Here is a 21,013-nt window from a genome sequence, read left to right as displayed (position 1 = left end):
AAGCACAGATGACTTCTAAGGTACTGCATTTGGGAAGGAAACACCCCATGCACCAGGACAGATTGGGGGTCGAACTGCTGAAGAGCAGTTCTGCAGAGAGAGACCTGGGAGTCCTGATTGATAATAAACTAACCATGAGCCAGCAGTGTGCCTCCGTGGCCAAGAAGGCCAATGGCATCCTGGGATGCATCAAGAAGAGTGTGGCCAGCAGGTCAAGGGAGGTTCTTCTCCCCCTCTACTCTGCCCTGGTGAGGCCTCATCTGGAGTACTGTGTCCAGTTCTGGGCTCCTCAGTTCAAGAGGGACAGGGAACTGCTGGAGAGAGTCCAGTGCAGGGCCACCAAGATAATCAGGGGACTGAAACATCTTTCATATGAGGAAAGGCTGCGGGAACTGGGGCTGTTTAGTCTAGAGAAGAGGAGATTGAGGGGTGATCTTATTAATATTTATAAATATCTAAAGGGTGGGTGTCAGGAGGTTGGGACATCCCTTTTTTCCATTGTAGCTTGTAACAGGACAAGGGGTAATGGGATGAAGCTGGAACACAAAAAGTTCCACTTAAATATAAGAAAAAACTATTTCACTGTTCAGGTGAGGGAGCCCTGGCACAGGCTGCCCAGGGAGGATGTGGAGTCTCCTTCCTTGGAGGTCTTCAAGACCCACCTGGACATGTTCCTATGTGACTTGATCCTAGGTGAACCTGCTTCTGCAGGGGGGTTGGACTAGATGATCTCTAAAGGTCCCTTCCAACCCCTACCATTCCATGATTCTAAGGTTGCTATATGGGTATCCCTTTTGAAAAATCCCAATGTATGTCTGGTTTTTTGCATGTATACATTTACACAGTATTGCAATATATTTATATATATATACACAGATTTTATTTATATATATCTACATATTTACCTATAAATCTACTGCAAGCTCTATTTATTCACATAAAGTTTAATCTGATATTGCAACTCCAGTGTTAAATGCACAAAGTCACCTTTGTTTTTCCCTCTAATAGCTGAATTTACCTCACTACAGCCCAGAGACAACCTCAGAACAAAAGAACAATCCAGCATGTGTGAGCTTTGGCGGTCACACAAGTTGTTGCAATCCTTTTTTTGGTGGTTTTCTTATGGACAGGTAACTTGTCTGACCATAAAATGTATATATGCCACATATGCACAGCACAAGCAATCTTAAAGACAATTTGTGTTTCTAGAGTTTTTATAGAAAGAGAAGCAAGAGACACTGGCTTAAAATCAGCTTGAGCCTTTAAAAGATCGCCCTGATGCTGAATGGGGAGTGGGAAGTGTGGACTCTCCTCTGCTGTCATCCTTGAGAAAGACTATAGTGTGAACCTCTCCTCTCCTGGGCACTGAAGAATCTGCACAGAAGCCCTATAAATGACAGAAAAAACCTTCCATGGACCTGCATTACCCTCCTGGGGTCCAGAGCAGCCGACCATGAGACACAAAACCCCAGGACACCAGGCTTCATTAGGTCTGGCACTCGCAGCACTGCTCATGAGACATCCAAACGGGAAGACAACAAAACAAGCCGTTACCAACCTCTCTCCTCTGAAATCCTCAGTTCCAATGCTATCATATGACTTCACTGTGAAATCGTTGTCCCTTCAAATATTTTGTTGATTTTGACCTGAAACACAGAGTAATCTTCTGCTTTAACTAAGGTGGGACTAGCAGAGATGGGATTTTTTCAACAGCATCAGCAGGGCTCCCCACTCACTGAATGTACAGTATACTTTCTGAACTAAAAATTAAACTCATTCCTCATCTTTCACTTAAAGGAGGCCCTATACACCAGATGATAGTGTCTTCTTCCCAGATATTTACTGCACAACATCAAAGCTGCTGCAGGAAAAAAAGAAATCCTGAGCCAGGGAAGACACAGAGACTGTACTGCACACACAGAAATGCATAATTTCCAAAATAAAGAGTGTAAATTTGACTGTCCTCATAACTCAGACAGTAACCAGTCTATCGGTCAGTAGAATTACTCAGGACACTGTCTGAGGCTGAAATAAGTACAGCTCCTCTTCCATGTACGTCATGGGCAACACAAAGGTGAAGAAGAGGTGGCAGCTTCCGCTTTCTCTTAAACAGTCTGATCTAGAAGAAAACACAGTGCTGCCAACTAGGGCATCATCAAATTCTTCAGACTCCCAGTGACATCACATCTTTCTGATAACCCATGAGGCCCTTGATTCTTCCCCCACCATTGAGCAGATCCAAAGCATGCCAAGGAAAACAAGCAGGAACAAATCTTGCAACAGGATCTGAAGGAACTGTTTCAACTTGCGCACAAAATCCAAATAAAATAGAAGAAGGTGGACAAAATAAGCAACTAGAGCAGCATGTCTAAGCTAGCAGGGTGGGGGAGAACATCCCTTAACAGGGCACTTTTGTGGGCAGCACCAGAGCTGGAATCCTGTATTCTGGCCTCTACAATCACCATTTAAAGCACTCTGTTGACACAACAGAACATGGCTCGATTTCAAGCCCTGTTGAGGTTGAGTAATTTCAAACATCTTTTAACGTCTGCGGAAAGTCCAGAGGGAAGTTGGCTGAAAAGATCTCCAAGGCAGACACGTGAAAATAGATACTAAACCCTTCGAATCATTACAGTGCCAGACAGGAGGGAGGAACGGAGACTGAAGGTGAAAAGGTAAAGATCCAGACTTCCAGCTAAACTGCTTACAGCATTTATTTATGTCCAGTGTCTCCATTACAAGTTTATACTATGCCTTGGGGAGCAGTAACAGATCAAATCCATCAACCCAGACTGGTAGTTCAAAAGTAAGATTTTAAGTGTAATCTGTAGTCTTCTTTCTTCTCATGGTATGAATACTCAACGGAAGAGACAGGTCATTCACCTGTTTTCTTCTCAGTTGCAAAAATGCTGCATGAGAGATCAGATAAGACAGCTGGACTCAACCAGAATATTACACACTGAGGCGCTGCTCCTTTTAATGAAAGTCTACGAAAGACTGCTGATGAACCTGCCTTAGAAACAAAGCATGACAGGGAAAACAAGCCCACATTCATCTACAGAACCTCTCCTAAACTCCTGAGGTCAAGGGAGAGCCCTTTGAAAGCCTTAATTATGTTTACAAAGGACAAAATGCACTGCCCAGTGTTAGTATTGCAGCATCTTCTGGACAGTGATCCAGCAGCAGGATTACCTAATGCTGTTGGTCAAGTGTGTTAGAAAGACAACTGGGGAAAGATGTGGAGAAACCAAGGCATGGGAATGTAAAGGACTTCCAGTATATCAGTATCTGCTAAATCCAAGTCTCAAATCAGGTTGTTCAGATAACCAAAAGTAATCTGAGAAGATCAAAAGGGTCTTTCAGATACCTCTGGTCACTGAACCTCTCAATTCTATTTTTCCATTTCCAAATTCCGTTTTTCTCCACAGGCATTACCTCACTGCCTAGGCCAAGCTGTCTTAGCGAGGAGCTTCAGGATAACAAAGAGCAGTAATAGAGTAGCACTTACAGTTTGGTGTGGGAGGTTTTTTTGTCATTCACAAGGATTCAGAATTAGGAAATCTGACTCAAGAACTTCCGGGGAAACACAATGTGAATTCCCAGCACCTACTTCTAGATGCTTTACTAAAAAGCCAGCCTCCCCTGCAAATGTTGCCTGCGAATGCCAGCAGCTCATCATTCCCACTCTGGTTTGTGCCCCTGAGGAGAGCCACGCAGTAAAGGATGTCATGATGAATACAACACACACCTCCTGCAGCAGGGCAACTCACTGATGCTGCAGAACCTGCATTATACGGGGCTAAAAGCTGCTGGAATCTTGCCGACAGCTCTGATCTCTTACTGTCCTTGTAACTTGGTGCACAAACTAGATTACCCACTGCTCCAGCAGCTGCTGCTTAGGGTGGGAGAACTTAAATCTGGTAGCAAGGGAAAACAATAAGGGCCAGAAATGGGCCAGAAATGGGCCAGAAAGCCTGAGCTGTGCTCAGAGACGATAAATATAGGTGGGTCAGTATTCCTTTGGATAAGCAGTAAGCCTCTATTTCTGCTTCCTGAAGATTTTTAATAGTACTTAGCAGTGGTAATGACCTTACAAGTTAAAACAAATGTAAATATTAATGAACTGATGCCCACATCATTTCTGTCACATATGGAGATGGGTTCGTTTGTACAGTGGGGGGAAAAAAACACACCAGGACCAGCAGACTGTGACTGGGATGACTGTGCAGTGTCAACCTGAGCCTTTTAATGGTTGGTCTACAGATTTATCTGCTTCCGACACCCCTTGCTGCACCTCTTGCTTCTGAGCATCTCTGGCAGTATCACACTTAAGAGTTTCAAAGGAAAGTAAAGTTAAATCCTTCCTATCTATTTGCAGCAATGTAATCACCATGCTTTTTCTTCAAGAGATGATTCATGCCTTTTATAGATCCCCAGGGCTTTCCCAAACAGCATTAGGACAGTTTACCTTTTTCCCTTAAGTTAAAACCACTCTCTCAGCACCCTGCATTGGTTATTCAATGGCTGAAGAATGAAAAAGGGTGAGAGCAAAGGTCCCTCCCACATCACCTTCTGGAAGAGGGACGGCCTCAGAGGCCACTGCACGTTCCTCCTAAGCTTCTGGTGATACCTAAATATCCGATGTCAAAACCATTTCCCAATTAATTTTCCCCTACACAGCCAGAGAGCATGAGCTACTCCACCAAGCCCCTGATAATTTGCCACTTGCTCATACCCAGCAGAGGTGAGGAGTAAATCAGGACCTTTGCAGTTTTGTCACAGATGCCGTGGATTTCCCAGACTGACATGGAGTGCTGCCCCACTGGGACACTGCACTCCATGTCAGCAGCACAGGATGAAGATCACCATCCCAGCATCAGCTGTGTGAGTGCTAATAACAAAGGGCTGTTTTTCAAGCCTGATTTCTCCAGCTCCCATCATTTCTCATTTTGATGCAGATCCTTATTGTGAGCAAGCTCATCATTGCTCAGTTAACTTTGTCCATCCAGCCCACACACCATATTTGTTCACATGAGACTGCGACACATGGATTTTTCCTTAAAAATTGAGGAGTGTCAGCACTTTTGTATCAATCTTCTGGAGCAAAAGTGACCCGTTGGTGCCTGCGATGAAGAGATGCTACACACAGCACAATCACCCCATGCAGCAGCTGCTCTGACAGCCACGACAACATCCTCCAAGCACCCAAAATTTCCTCCCGTGTTACTGCTTGAGCCTTTTCTTGAAAAAAATAGCAGTTTGTCTTTAAATTGAGACATGGAAAATTCATCTCCATTGTCCCACTTAGAACCAAAGATGCCAGCAAAACAAGCAGCCCCAGCTGTCTGCATTCCTAAAATCCAGATGCACCTGGCAGTTTCGTTAAGTCCAGGCAGGACTAATCTGAAGTCCCATCCTTCACCCCAGGCATGGTCTTGGCGGATTACATAACCTCCCCTCCCAAAAGCAGGAGCACATTTCACAAGAGCTCTGCTTTGTCAGGCTGTGGTGGAGTCACAGATCAGTCTGGCAGGAGGAAAAGCAGTTTTTCAAGGCATTTTTAGGGTTGACATAGCTGGGAGAGCAGAAGTGGTTTCCCTTACACTTTCAAGCAGTGTCAGATTCTTCAGCAGCTCTCAATTGCTTGAATGTAAAGTAGTCTCAACTGAATTTCACTAATTCCTTCAAATGCTCTCTTAACACTCATCTCCACAGATTATACAGTAAATACGCTTTAAGAAAGCACTCTCTAACCCCAACAAGGCTGTGCAAAAAAAATGCTTAACCAGCTGACTTCTGATGATGTTCAGTATTTCACCCATCTGTCTCCAGTACACAAATTCCAGCCTCAAAGAAATACTTCCTTCAGCTGGTGTAACTGGATGTTAATAGTTACTATGCTATTCATTGCCTTAAATAAACTGGTGACATGAAAGCACCCAAAAAGTACCAAGAAAGGTAACTAAGGGCTCAGTAAGACACCTCTTGAATGTCACCATGTCGCAGGTATGAAACATTTAAGCAGTATTTCTGCTCTCAAGCGCCACAGATGTTAAATCAACAGCACCCCATAAGGATCTGGCCCACCATGTGCAGGTCTAACACTTGCACAAGACTCAAGCCAAATGAAATGAGATGAACCCAAATCCTGAAATGGTAATTAACTCCCATATGAGGACTTCAATAAGAAGTCTTTCCAGTTACTCTGCATTTCGTGGTGACAATGTTTACAAAATTTGGGAGCTGTGAATAAAGCTGGAATTGTTTGATGGCAACTTTCATTAAATATAGCAGCCTGCAAAAGAAGTGAAATTTGACAAACACTAAAAATTAGTGCACTGTTTCCCTGATGGTTCCTCCAGAAGCAAAGGTGCTGGCATTCTCTTCCAGTTCCTTCATGCCCTCTTCCTTCCCTGACACTTCTGTAACTAGTCCATCCATAGCATGTGGGCTGCAGGAGAACTGGTATCACTCATCAGCAAATTTTAAAGGTTTATCTTAGACCTACTGAGGTACCACAAATTTGTCCTTTTGTCCCTCTGTCCCAGGTTACCTGGAAGGCTCACCCACCTTGACTCGCAACCAGGAGTTCATTCTGACACCAAATATGTAAGAGGAGGTGGCAGTGGCAACAAGTTCATGTTTTATTGGTGGTAATCATAGAATCCCAGAATGGTTTGGGTTGGACAGGATCTTAAAAACCATTTAGTTCCAAACCTCCTGCTATGGGCAGAGACACCTTCCACTAGACCAGGTTGCTACAAGTGCCATCCAACCTGCCCTTGAACATTTCCATTAACATCTAATACAGACACTATAAGCAAGTTTTGCATTTGAAGGCCTTCCACTGAGTGCAAACTGCAAGCTGGGTCTCCTGAGGACAAAATCTTTGTCACTGTGCATTTGAAAGCATCTAGAGAGATCCTGATCCTAGAAGAGCATGAAGATTGTTTCCATTGCAAAAAGGAAAAAAAAAAACCAACACAATCAGGTTAAAGAAAGGGGAAGATGGAGCAGGAGCTTTCAAATGGATGCAGCTTTGTTACAAACCAGAAAAAAAAAGAATCACAGGAAGAAGAAACCACAAAACACCCATTTGGGAAACGAAAAGACCTGCAAGAGGCTGATTATGGCCTTGATTAGCAATTTCTACACAGGGCCCACATTCCTGGGAAGAGTTGAAGCAAGGTAAGTGCTCAGACAGTTTGCTGCTTTCCAAATGAGGTGAGCTAGAGGGACTCTTCACACACATCCCTTACCTATGGCGAGGGAAGGCAGAGCATCCTCTTGCCTATGGAAATGAATCTTGGCACTGCGAGAGTGGAGGAAACGCCTACATCCAATTACACTGCCTTAATGAGGCTAAGAACAGATGAATATTTTATCGGTTTTCACCCTGTATATTTGAGGAGTTTCGTTTTCAGGAGAAAAGGAAGATGGAAATTCACAGGAATGGCAGAGTGTGACACCCAACTGGCTCAAAAAGAGCCGTGGACCTGCTCTTTCACCTCTGAATTTTAATGATGCAGCTGGACCATGGACACACCAAACCACAGGAGATCTCACCCCTCAGTCTGAGGCCATCCTCTGCCATCAGCACAGCATCATGAGGTCAGCCACAATTTTGAGATCATGGGACAGAGGGGGATTGGCCACGGTGGTAGCCATCTCCTGAGTTTATGCAACAAAATTCTCTGCTTGTAATCTGCCCTGCTGTAAAGAAACCTCATGATACAATGCGATCATTCATCCGATATACTTGTTTACCTGATCTCCATGGGCAAATTCTCCATCTTGAATTCTCCCTCTATCTTGAAGTAAATCTGACCATGAAGTAAAAGTGGCTGCACTTGTGTAGCAACACATGAAAGTGTCTGTAAAGCATCTTAGGATGCTTCAGGAAAAATGCTAAATATCTGTTCTGTAATTCAATGTATGTTAATATATTCATCACAGATTTTGACTCTTCAATTGCACAGCAAAAAACAACAAAAATTGGTGCTTGATGAAATGTTATGATGCCAAGGGACATAAATGGTCTAGGTTTTGTAGGGGATGCAGTGAAAGAGCCCGTCACAACACATGCATAGAGCTGCACAGCACAGGATAAGAAGCCAGTTCCACACTCGAGCACACTGGGTTTGACCCGCAAGCGTCAAAGCCACAAAGCTGCTGTTTCACATTCTTGCAGTTGCCAGGATCAAAACCAAAGCCTGCCTGAGTCCTCATACAGTAAGGACACTGGTCCTGCTTTGTTCCTCTGCTGCTTGCTAGGCGGAGAGACAGGTTAAGCATCTCTCTTGCTTATTTTTCACTGCTGTACCTGAGGCGCTTATATCCGCCAGCAGCTTTTGCCTGACATGACCTCAGGAGGACAACGCTTCAGATCACAAAGCAAGAGCACTTGCCCTCTTTTTCTATAAATGCACGTCATTAATTGCTGCTTCTTCTGGACTGTAAAGTATTTTTGCTCACTGCTTGGAGCAACTCTGAACATGTAACTGCCCTCCATTCTTCACGCTCTTCAGCATACAGGCGGAGGACCTACTGCTTTCCCAGTGTGCTCAAACATAAAGACTCCAAACATCATCATATGTTTAAAGAGACTCAGCACTGCTTCAGGATGTGCTAAATTAGGGGAGTGTTTGCAACACCCTCACCTAAGCAATCAGTGCTCCCGCATCACCTGCTTTTACACCTTGGAAGAAAAAAAATGAAACCATTGCTGCAGCGTGTTGCACACAGGAGACTCTCCTCTACGGTCCCCCTTCAATTTTCCCTGAGTGTCTGGCAAAAAGCTCTGCAATTCAATTTCTTCGCCAGCATTTTTGGTTTCCCATTGACCATTTAAGCAACTCACTTCTGGACCCCAGCCCTTGTTTCAAACCTCCTCCTGTTTTGCTGCGGTGCTACCAATAATACACCTCAGTCTGACAGCTGGAGCGTTGCCAAAGTGAACTCTTGAGTGCCTTAGCAGGAGGAGTAGGAGAAGCACTTTAAAGGGAAAGTATTATTCTCCAGCAGTGAAACACCCCTTCCTCCCGCCTCAAGCAACAGCAACCCTTCCATTACTTTGGTTTCTAACAATATCTCCCTCCTGCTGCAGACTTACAAAAGGCCCAACCTGAAAATCGGCTCTTAAAACAACTGTCAGCACTTTTTAAAGCCTGTTAAGAAGTACAGGGGAAGGAGTAGGGGAACCAGTTTGCCTTGGAGGCAAACTCTAGTTCAGCTTCACTTGGTTGTAAAAACTGAAATGTAAAATAACATAGGTGCACACTGCTAAGTCTGAGAGTTGGCATGTTGCAGGACAGCAAACCACTGCATTTTCTGGCAGATGGACAGTTGCAATACAGCCTCTTGCTGTAAGGCAAACAGAGCAAGACAGAGGGTCCCCAGTTGCCTCGTGAGAGGACAGCAGGAGCTGTCAAAAACTTGCTTTGACCTGGGGAGAAGGAAGAAGAGGACATGTCTGCTAATTACAGGGCCTGATGATGCTTCTAATCCAGATGCAGTCAACCAGCTGTAAGCCCAAGCCAGAGAGGCTCCAGGAGCTGAGAGACACACACCCTTGCTCATAGCTTTGCTCTCACCCTCTGGAGATCCCAGTAGATCCTCACCTGTAAACACAACAGCAGGAACTAGATGCAATCGTTCAAAGTCTTTTGAAGATGGTGGGCTCAGACAGAAAATGTTTGACCAGCGCAAAGTAATGATGCATATCTGCAACCTGGCTGCAAAGAATCAGCGGGACGCAGGGATGCAAAAGGAAACACCACATTCCTTCTTCTCTGAAGCAGAGAAAGCATTCGTACGTGTGCCATCAACAATGCATCAAAGACTCCTTTAATTTTAATACACTCACTGGCAAGGATCCAGCCATAGTTCTGTGACCTTCATTTTCTCATTGCCCAAGTGTGTATTTCACAGACCAACATATTATATACCTCCAGGTAATGAAAGCGCATTTACAATCTGATAAACCACTATCCCTAGCTAGGCTCAGATGAACAATTCAAAAACTCTCGTGTTACCGTTCTGGGTTTGGTTTTTTTTTTTTCAAATGGAAGATTAAACCAAGAAATCATTGCCTACTCTGGTTTCTGGGTTTTTTTTCCCCTCAAGCACTGGTGCATAGAATCCCAGAACTGTTCAAGTTGGAAAAGACTCTTAAGAACAAGTCCAACTGTTAAATGGACTTGAGATGCTCAGGACATTCATAAAGAGCAAGGCACCACCTCACGTATCAGCCCTGACAGGTACAGAGCTGGGAGTGTGAAACCCCAAATTTCTGAGAAAACTGAGAAACCTGCTTAATAAATATGGCAGGGTTACAACATTTGAATATCTCATTACTTTTTGATGCTACTCTCAGAGAATGCTTGCAAAATAGCCATTCAGGATCCCCCCTTTATTAACACCATCAGCACCACATAGATTTTGCCTCTTGGTAAATGCAGAGTAATATTTAAATGTCTTAAGAGTTTCAAGATTGAAAAGTCCTTTCAACGTTAAAAGCCTCAAGAAGTAATAAATCATAACATTTCAAAAAGGATCTGGTTTTGACTCCAGTATTACTGAGTCGAATTACTTGTACTGTTACTGAAAAGTTATTCTGCATGTGAGAAAGGAGCAGCAGCACTCTGGTGATAAGGATAGAGAGATATTTGTTCTAATGAGGAAAAGTAAGCTTTATTTTAACACAGATTTGCTGCAGCTGTAAACTCTGGAGCTGTTAGTAGTGTCTCCTCAGCTTTCTCCAGGGACCAACTCAATATCACTATCACATACTTCTCCAGAGTGATGAAAGCACATTATAGGCTGATAAAAGGCAATCCGTTGGTATTTCTTACAAAAATGAGCAATTTATTAAAACGAGCTTTTCAGGAGCCTGGCAAAACCAAAATGCTTTTCATCAACACCTCACACCAAATCCATCTTCCCTTAAATAAATTCCTAGAGTTGGTGCTGCAAAGTCGCTCTTCCTTAATTGCCGCTGTTTCGCATTTGCAAATTATAGTGGTGATGCCTCTTCGCTTGTCAGCAAAGATTTATCAACCCATTTCTGTGCTGAAAGGTCACACGAGTAAATCCAAGTGCACTTGGTTGGAGCAGAATCCCTTCTCCCTGCCTGAGTTGTCCCATCAATAACAGTGCACAAAACCAGGATGACATATAACGTAATAAAGTAGCCTAAATAATTAAAACCACAACTATAATTATCAAAGTAAAAGAACAAAGTAGCTCTGAGACGTAACGAGCCTCGCTCTTCTTAATCTTCCGTTCACTTATTTGCAACAAGTCTCTCAGGCGCTACTGTGGATTAGAGTAATGAAGAGATGCTCCAGGGTTTGGTTACAGGCAACTGCATCCAGCTGCAGATCCTTCATTGGAACAAAAACAAACCGTCAGAAAACTGAGGGTCTGATTCTCACTTACCACTTTAAACAACTTTGGCAGTGTAAATGTGAGAATAAATTATACCTATACCTCCTCTAACTGCAGCGTAAATGAGCTTTAATGTAAACTATGATCCAGCTGAAGATTTCAAGTTAAGAACTAAAGGAAACACTAAGGCCAGATGTTTTGCTCTCTCGTGCCTTAGTGCAAATACTGCTTTCCACATGCAGTGGAGTTGTTCACCTTTCCTTTGAACAGCACCTGGGAACTACAGTATCATGTGAGATGCTGTAAAAACTAGGCACGGAAATTCCCTATAAATGAACCATCCAAAACCTACTTTTCCCATGTCTGCACTTTCCCTGATCTAAAAATCTCTCTACCGGCCCACTTGCTGCCATAAAGCTCTCTGATTCACCCACATAGCTGAGAAAAGCTTAAGCAAAGCCCCTCCATGTGAAATCAAGTGAAATGAGGTAAATCAGCCAGGTCAAGTGCAATAATCGGGCCCTGCATTGTGCATGAGGAACCCTGTTCCCTTACTGGTGCATCTTTATTCATCACAGGTCACATCATCTGATTCCAGGCTCATTATCCCCTTGGACTCTGCCGATTGAGTGATACCTCCAGTCGTTTGCACTGACCAAGGCCATCACCTGACAATTCATTCCTTGCTGTGATGTGTCATCCTCAAAATCCCAGAAAAAGAGATGACTTTACAACAATGGACTGATGGAGATGTAGGACACTGGGGCAGAGGAGAAGCCTGGCACAAGCACCTTGACCTGACTCCTTCCCTCAAGGCACCCATCTGAACTTAACTGCAGCACTAACATCAGGGGTTTTTTTTGGTTTTTGGTTTTTTTTTTTTTTTTTTTTAGACACACAAAACTGAAAAAAGAAGACGAATCTGTGCAACTCAAACACAACATGTCCCGACAGCAGCAGGATAAGTTCAAGTCACTCTGTCATTTATTGACTCTGAGATGTCTCCATTCTGTCTGGGTCGGAACATCTTACTCCAGAAATTACCATGATCTATATACTCCATTTCCTCAAAAAAATGTTGAGGGATTCTGCTTCACCGTCAATAGTCCACAGTGTATCATCTGAGTCTGTTAGAATGGACTGGGAACAGAAAAAAACGTCAAAATACAGGTTCCAGGATTATAGTATCAAACTGGATTGGGTGGGGTCAAAATACCATGATAGAGAAAGATTTTTAAAGGCTTATATTTTAAATTCCACTATGGTGCTGAAAGTAAGTGGCACTCAGCATTTCAGTCAAAGATTAATCCAATTTTTTCTCTGACTTGAATGAGAAAACAGCACATTCATCGCAAATCCCATAAATGCAGACTTGTAAACACACTCCACCATCTTCCTCACCCATGCTACAGAGGGCTGGCCTGTGTTTTCAAAGCCTGTGTGAAAGCAGATGGTAGGCGACTAATTCGGATTCAATGCAATCTGCTTCTCCTACAAATGTAAAACCTGGGAAGTTCAACCCACTTCTTAGTTTTGTTAGTTTTTTTTTAACAGTTTTGCCAACAGATCCAGATATGCTCAGGGAGAACACATGCTTCTTGTTCTCAGTCTTAACAGCAAAACCCTCCAACAATTCTGGGAACAGTTAGTTGTCAATTTGCTTAACTCTTAGTATGGCTTTGCAACTTCCACATGCACCACTCACAAAAACATGATAGAGATTAACTGATATAGCTTATTTAGATCCTGTTTTATCATAGCATCTGAGATACTTTGGAAAATACACACACATTGCAAAAGACATTGAGACAAAAGACATTGAGACAAAAATGCTTTCTGTCTCAGAAAGAAACCATGCTGGTGGGCTACTGATGAATTCACTCCGGTGTTGAAGCTCTTCTCGTATGGTGTGGCTTAAAACCAGATGCAGGATTTCATGTATGCTGAGCCAAGGGAGTCAAGTCACTTCCCTCTGCCTATGAGTTGTGCTCCTGTCTAAAGAGCCCATGATACTGATGGCTTCCCTTTCTGCCAGCACCCAAATGCACAACCTTCCAGTCCTTTGTAGCAAGATGTGCCTCAGCCACCTTGTCCCTGTAGCCTGTACTGTTGGAAAGAGTTCTCCATCCCAAGTATCCCAAGACTTTGGATTTGTCCTTTCCAAATTTCATGAGCTTCTTGCTAATCCATTCCTCCTACCTGTCTGGGACCTTCTAAACAGCAGCCCTGTCTTCCATTGTACATACTTCACAGGTATACTCCACAGGTACTCAACCATAATGTTGAGAGAGATGGTAATAGGACAGGTCCCAAAGTAGACTCTGTGGTGCTAGACTTGTACACTGTCCTCTTAAGTAGAGTATGATCCTCTAAGCCAGACCATCCAACCAACTTTTCACCATTTAGTTGTCCACTCATCCTTATCATAACATCCCAGGTTGGCTATACAGATACTGTGGCAGACAGTGTTGAAAGCTTTAGTCAAGTTAAGTGGCACCCTCTGCTCTCCCCTCACCCACAAATCCAGCCATTTTAACTTACAAGACAATTGAGTTGGTCAGGCACAATTTACCTTTGGTAAAGTCATGCTGACTGCTCTCAAACTCACTCTTTTCCTGTACATGCCCAGAAATCCGTTCCAAGAGGACTCACTCCATGATTTCCCTAGAGACCGAGATGGAGACAACTGGCTCCTTTGGAAATCCCTGTGGTCTCAAGAGCTTCCCTCAATCTCCATGAATTTTCAGAGATAACGAGAGTGGCCTCGCTTTAACATCAGTCAGCTCCCTCAGCATCCGTAGACAGAGCCTATCAGGTCTCACGGACTCAACTCTTACCCACTGCTGATGTTCCTCTGTTTCTCAGCTGACTTCACCAACCACAGAGGCCTGGGAGACCTTGCTGGTGAAGACCAAGGCAAAGAAGGCACTGAGGATCTCAGGCTTATCTGTGTCCACTGCTGCTAAGTCATGCACTCCATTCAGTGACAGGTCAATGCAAGAGTAGATGATCATAGGTTGAAAAAGACCTTTAGAATCATCAAGTCCAACTGTTAACCCAGCACTATCAAGCCCATCATTAAATCATGTCACTAAGTGATACATATCTACATGTCTTTCAAATACATCTTGCTGCCCTTGACATCCCCTTGCAAGTGTCAACTCTGCATAGGTGAGCTCCGGCTCACACAATCCCTATGTGCCCAGAAAACGCTTCCAACCTCCACTCTTTGCTTCTACCTCCTGCTTACTGCTTTTTGCATACTGAATGCAAAATGACCCACAATGTCCTGCCATGCCTCTAGCAAAGGTCTTAACATGATGCCTTAAAGTGAAAATCCTTTTTGATCCCACTCAAAACTCAAGAGTTTTATAGGTTTTCTCTCCAAGAGATGAAAAACTGGCTTATGCTGCTACTGATTAGTTAAACCCCTTCACAGCAGCCTGTAAATAACCCTGGCTTGACACAAATGCCAGTGGTCACAAAGCTTCAAAGCCCTTCTTCAAAATTGAGCAATTTTATTTGATTTGGTTTCTCTGTGCAGGGATGAATTTTGGATGTTGATTCTATGTGATACAATCAGGATGGTTTAGTTCCTGAAGATAAGATGACACTTCTCCTCCTACCCACAGCTATAAACTTTAGAAGCATGACACAGATTTCCTACAAACCTACAAATGTTTGCTTCAATGTTTCAGCAGCCTCAAAGTGCATTAACTGTATTTAAGAAAAAAAAAAAAAAACACTAACCTAAGTTACAACATTCCTGTCATCCCTGATGTTTTATAAACATTAAATAAGGCTTTCAATTGAGTGCATTCATATTCTCACTAGCACAGAGCTGCCTTACTTTGGTTTTCTCTCCTGGGGAGAAGTGCAGACCTGAATCTTCCCACCACTAACTGCACAAGTAAATGCAGAAACTGGACAATCCCAGATTGAGATGGGAATGGCAGTGGAATATATAAAAATGTATCGAGGCAAAAGACTAGAAAGCTCTATCAGTCATTTGTTTTCTTCATAAAACCATTTACTTATGTTCCTGCAACACTCTTTGCGGACCCCATTCCAAATAATGTTTTTCAATACTTGGGCATATAACTTGCTCCTTTTATTGCTAGTCTCAACACTTCACCCAAATGACGTGGGGGACAAGAGGATACAGGAATCAATATATTTTCTTAGTGCATTAATTCATGTCAGAAAAACGAATTTTAAGAATAAAACCTATGCCCAAACTCTGAAGTTTTTCACCACAAAAGGTGTCTAATTCTTAACTTGTTCGTAAAACACTTTCAAGACACAAACAGAACTAAAGAAGGAAGAAAATAATCGAGAGAACCTGAATTTCTTCCTCTTGGGCAGCCCTAAGTCCCAAATGGCTCTAATTCAAACTCTAATTTCATACCTCTCTTCTCTAAGTACCACTTGCAACTTGCTAAATTGAATTATATCCAGCTAGTGGCCCACCTTGGCTGATGCCAAGGTGGATCTAAACTAAAACTTTTCAGGTGATGGGAAAGTGACTAGTCCATCAAGTCACTCCTTCTACTTTCCCCTATGGATAAAAATTACTAGAAACTGCCTGCAGCCTGGAAAAGATGCTGGAGGAATTTGTTATTGACCTGCTCCTGCACTAAAAGCAAAGGCACAAAGCCTTTTTAACCCATTTAGAACCATCAAATCACATAAGACTTCTCCTCAGCAACTACTTGATATTGTCCTCGGTGAGCGGAGCAGGAACATTCTTTCTCAAGCAACACAAGGTTTTGCATTTTCCATCTTGGAAATGTTTCTGTGACTAAACTTCACCCACATCTCCTGCTGCTGACAAAGCAGCACCATAGAACTGCAGCCTCATTCATGGCACTTGTCCTAGATGTGGAACTTTGGGAGCAGGATCTAAGCAGTCAGTGCAGATGGGCTGTGCCAGCATTTAATCGAGGAAAGGTGCTACCAGGTGATGCTGCACTGGTGCCAAACCTCGCTCTGCCAAAATCGCTCTGGAGATTGCAGCATCAACAGCACTGAACAAGCTGAACCAGGGTCTGTTTGCTCCATTTGAGACTGTCTAGTGGTTTTCCTTGGTTTATAAGCTGTGTCACTACTTCAGGGACTGTCACTAGCTGCTGGACTGATGCCCACCTTCAGGGTCGATCCAAATACACCAGTTCAGTCCCTGGCAAACTAAATTTGTGTTAAACGCAGCACAATGCCATCACTGCACACATCTTGGACCTGAAATTATGTGCCAGCTCTTGACCCATCAGGTAATTTCTTAGATGGTATCAAGATCAGGGGCTGAATTTTAATGCACTGGAGGCAGGACAGAGACTACCTTCTGTCTCTTAACAGTGTAATTGCACAGAATACATCTCTCAAGTACTCTTGCTCACTTTAGAGGTGAGATGTGGTTTCACGAGATTTATTTTCGTAAAATTGAATTTTTATCCTCCTTTTTATAAATCATTTGATCTCACAGTATACTTCAGCTATAATATTCACTGTACAAATTCACACATACCCATGCAGAAATGTTAAAACAGGGAATGCTCAAGAAGTGAAGAATGATGTGCAGGCAACTATAAGGGACACAGAGGTATGTTAGCATTAGAGTATCTAGCTTAGAACAGAAGATAGACACATGCAACTATTTTTCACTGGTGATGTGAAAGTAACTTTGGGAAAGATGAATAAATCAAAGAGATAATTAAGAAGGGAGCATTTTTGAAAAGTGACTGCATAAAAAAAGAAGTCAACACTTAGTCTTAAAATCTCTTTGAACAAAAACCTTCCACTTCCAGTCTCTGTTGTTGCTACTTTTCGCCTAGCAGACATGAAAATTTTGCTTGGAGTGACTGTAAAAACATGCAAGGGCTCTTCTTGCCTATGTATGTAAGCACTTCCTCTGTTGCTGATCGCAGAATTTTACTCATGCTAGACCAAAGACAAGAGTCACCAGTGATGCAATCTAAATGCACAGATAAACGACTTTTATATCCTCGACCTGGAACCCTTAGGTTTGCTATTTGGTTTTTAAGAAAGAAGAAAAAAATAAGAATATTGGAAAAGAAACTCCTCTTGTATTAAAGTTCAGCCCAAAGGGAAAGCAGGCTATATGGACGCAGTGGCCTCCTGCTAAGTGTAGATCAAGTTCTCAAATCTTTTAAAGCAAAATGGAGCTCTCCAGGGTTACCCTATTTCCAGTACCCCCATCCTAAAACAAAAAAAATCAGCAGCCATGATTAATATAGATTTCAGATGCAGACATTTTGTTGTAACTTGGATAGAAATTACACATTAGTGAGCAGCAGGTGAAGTATTACTGCACTCCTGACTACTTGGTCTAAATAGTAATAAGTCTGTGTGCGTCCACAGCAAAATGGGAGAAATCACAGTCGTCTAATAATAAGAATGCAATCCATTGCCTCAGAGTGCAGTTCTGGCCAGATCTTAATGCTGTGGAAATTACATTTGTTTCAGCAATCAAATCTCCCTCTTCTTACCTCAGTGCTACTGGGTTTCTGATATAATTGACATGATCACTTATAATGGTTAGGAAAGTTTTTATTTTAGAACAGCCAATCTTACCCTCTTTTTCTATGGTACTTAAGACTTATCCATGTATATAATCACTTTTTTTCTCATATAAATACTTATTTCCAGGAAAATAAACTCAAAATAGTTCCAATTTCCCACAAATTAAGAATAAAAACAGAGTTGAAGTCACAAAGAGTTTCTAAAAAGACAAAACCTCTTGTTTTTCCACCAAAGAGGACCAGGCTTCTGGATTATTTCTGTCTGAAGAAAATATTGTCCCCAATACAGTGACACAGAGCACTAAGTATCCCTCTGAACGTTCTCATTCACACCTTGCCATTCCTACCGCCTCACAGGGAAATCCTGCAGTTCCCCCCTCTCATGCACAGGTCAGGGACATGACAGTCCAGGCTGTGACCTGTCCTGCCAGCAGGCTGAACTATGGCCTCCAGAAACCCTTCTCAATGATAAAACTGCTTTTACAGAAATATTTCTTCCAGAGGTGAGAAGAAGAGGTGTAACAAGGCTGCTTGTTACAAAATCCTGTCCCACTAATGAACAGTTCTGGTATAAACTTTATCACCTTCTGCCAGCAACTAAGGAAGATAAAACTTTTCACAGAATCATAGAATGGTTTGGGTTGGAAATTATATTTAAAAGTCATTTAGTGTGACCTCCATGCCACGGGCAGGGACATCTTAGAACCATAGGATCATTTCAGTTGTAAAAGACCTTCAAGACCAAGTCTAACTCCTCCCCTCATAGTGTCAAGTCCACCACTAACCCACGTCCCTCAGCACCTCAGCTACACGGCTTTGCAATAGCTTCAGGGATGGGGACTCCACCACCTCCCTGGGCGGCCTGGGACAGGGGCTGACAATCCTCTCAGGGAAAAAGTTCTTTCTTAGCTCCAATCCAAAGTTCCCTTGGCACAAACTGAGGCTGTTTCCTCTCATCCTGTCACTCATGACTTGGGAGCAGAGACCACCCTCCACCTCACTACGACCTCCTGTCAGGGAGTTGTAGAGAGTGATTATGTCTTCCCCTCAGTAACCTCTTCTCCAGAATGAACCTCTCCAGGGATCTCACAGCACCTGTGCTCCTGCCCCTTGCCTGGCTCTTGATGTGCTTGAACCTCTCAGTGTCCCTCTGGGAGTGTGGGGTCCAACACTGAACATAGCACTCGAGCTGTGGCCTCGCTAGCACTGAGGACCAGGGGACAATTACAAACTAGATCTGGTTGCTCAGACATCTCTGGGCAATCTGCCCCAGTGTTTCAGCACCCTCATCATAAAACATTTCTTCCTTCTTTCTTTGTATCCTTAACTCTTTTAACTTTCAGGTCCTCTCTGCACAAACTCCTCTTCCCTCAAACGGGAACTCTCTCATGCCTACAAGAGTTATGCATTCCTCTGAGTTGGCAGGCTCACTCCCGTGCTGCTCAAAACCAGGCTGGATGAAGAGACAGTAAAAAAATTAAAAGAAAGAACCTAAAGCCTGTAAGTCTGATATTTCCTCTTAACACCTCTTCAAGCATTCACCGTTCATTGAGCCTTTCATTTCTCTCTCAAATAACCTCCGACCGAGTTAAATCAACACAATCAAACAAAATCTCAGTAACCAGGCCAACATACAGAGCTCACATAACTCTACAAAACATGCTGAGGACTATCACACACCATGCAGTAGCGATGTGCTCTGCGGTGCCTGGGATGTCATGCATCTGAGCTGGGATGAGGAGGAGCTGCAAGAGGAAAATCTGGTTGGCACCCTTTCAAAGACTTACCTGTAAATGAGCAATACTCCTGTGAGATGGCTGGATCTATAAGCAGAGGAGGTGATGAAGCTCGGTGCATCATGCATTGTTATCTCTTTGTGAACTCACTTATGGATTCGTTGACACAAGATATAGCAGCTTTTGCTTGGTGGGAACCATAACAGATATTTCTCTCCTGCTTTCATAGAGTTTGCCACAATTTGGTATCTTCAAAATCTACACTGAAAGATCTGATGGAATTGATAAAATTCAAAAGTTACTACAGGAACTGTTTTTGTGTCTTCTACACACATGTTGGTCATCATAATAAGCATCAACTACTTTCAAAAAAGACTAATGATCGTATGCTTTATGGTGTGTTATTTCATGATTCAGGTGCATTTTCACTGGAAAAAATGTAACAACACATCAAGAAAATAAGCCAGTCATCACTATGCACTTAGGCCTTCTCCTAAGTTTTTTAAGAAGTAACATAACTGCAACCACTGCTTCTAAATATTAGTCTCCCTGTTCTGAAGACATTCAAGGAAAACTAAGTAACGTTGGCAAGGACTAGCTATACTTCTCTCCTTGTACTGGAGGAAGATTTGGGTTTACTAATGCTTTCATAGCAACAGGGTGACATGGTCATGGCAGTGACAAAGCTCCCACCAGCTCTCACCAATATGGTAGGTTCATTTCACACTGCAGCTAATTTTGTACATCTTTTTATTTCACTTAACCACAACAACTTCTTTTGCTAGCCCCTCTAGCCCTACTATTTTTCAGTACAGACACTGTCTGGACTTTCTCAGTCCAGCTAACCCACTGGCCCACATCTTGGTCTAAGCTCTGCAACACAATCTTCCCCAGAGCTCCAACTTGTTCATACTTTACCATTTACATCCTGAGAAACATGAAACCTTCCAAGTGCTGGTTTTAAGGAACTCACAAGCTGTTCAGATCTACACCAAACAGGGGCAATCATTGAAACGAGCACTGAAGATCTCATGCCCTCCTTTAACACTCCTCCTGGCCTCCATTCTTGTCCTGAACTGCTAGCTTTCTAAAAGGCTCATATGGTCAAAGAGCACACCTGTATCACGAAAGTGTAGTCTTCTTTCCTCTCCTACAGTCTTCATGGCAGCAGAAGTTAAACAAGCACATTTTTGTTTCTTTCTGGTGAAAATTCCTCTGCTTTAGACACTCAGCACAAAACCAGACAAGTTGGAGAAAACTGTTTGTATATCCTCTTAGGGATGGGATATGATATGAGCCTGATCTCCTCTACACAAGTATGTTCAGGATGCAACAATTTTAGGAAAGTCC

The 21,013-nt window shown here is 42.9% G+C and overlaps 1 protein-coding gene across 2 annotated transcripts in view; it reads right to left on the bottom strand.

Annotated features, from left to right (window-relative positions):
- Nucleotides 1-21,013, bottom strand: part of XKR6 (XK related 6) — a 197,533-nt gene that overhangs the window by 149,982 nt on the left and 26,538 nt on the right. The gene's annotated exons all lie outside the window — the stretch shown is intronic.

This window comes from Colius striatus, chromosome 2, assembly GCF_028858725.1.
Source record: "Colius striatus isolate bColStr4 chromosome 2, bColStr4.1.hap1, whole genome shotgun sequence".
Lineage (NCBI taxonomy): Eukaryota > Metazoa > Chordata > Aves > Coliiformes > Coliidae > Colius > Colius striatus.
The sequence above is the reverse complement of the archived record's forward strand: the minus strand, read 5'-3'. Positions and strand labels throughout refer to the sequence as shown.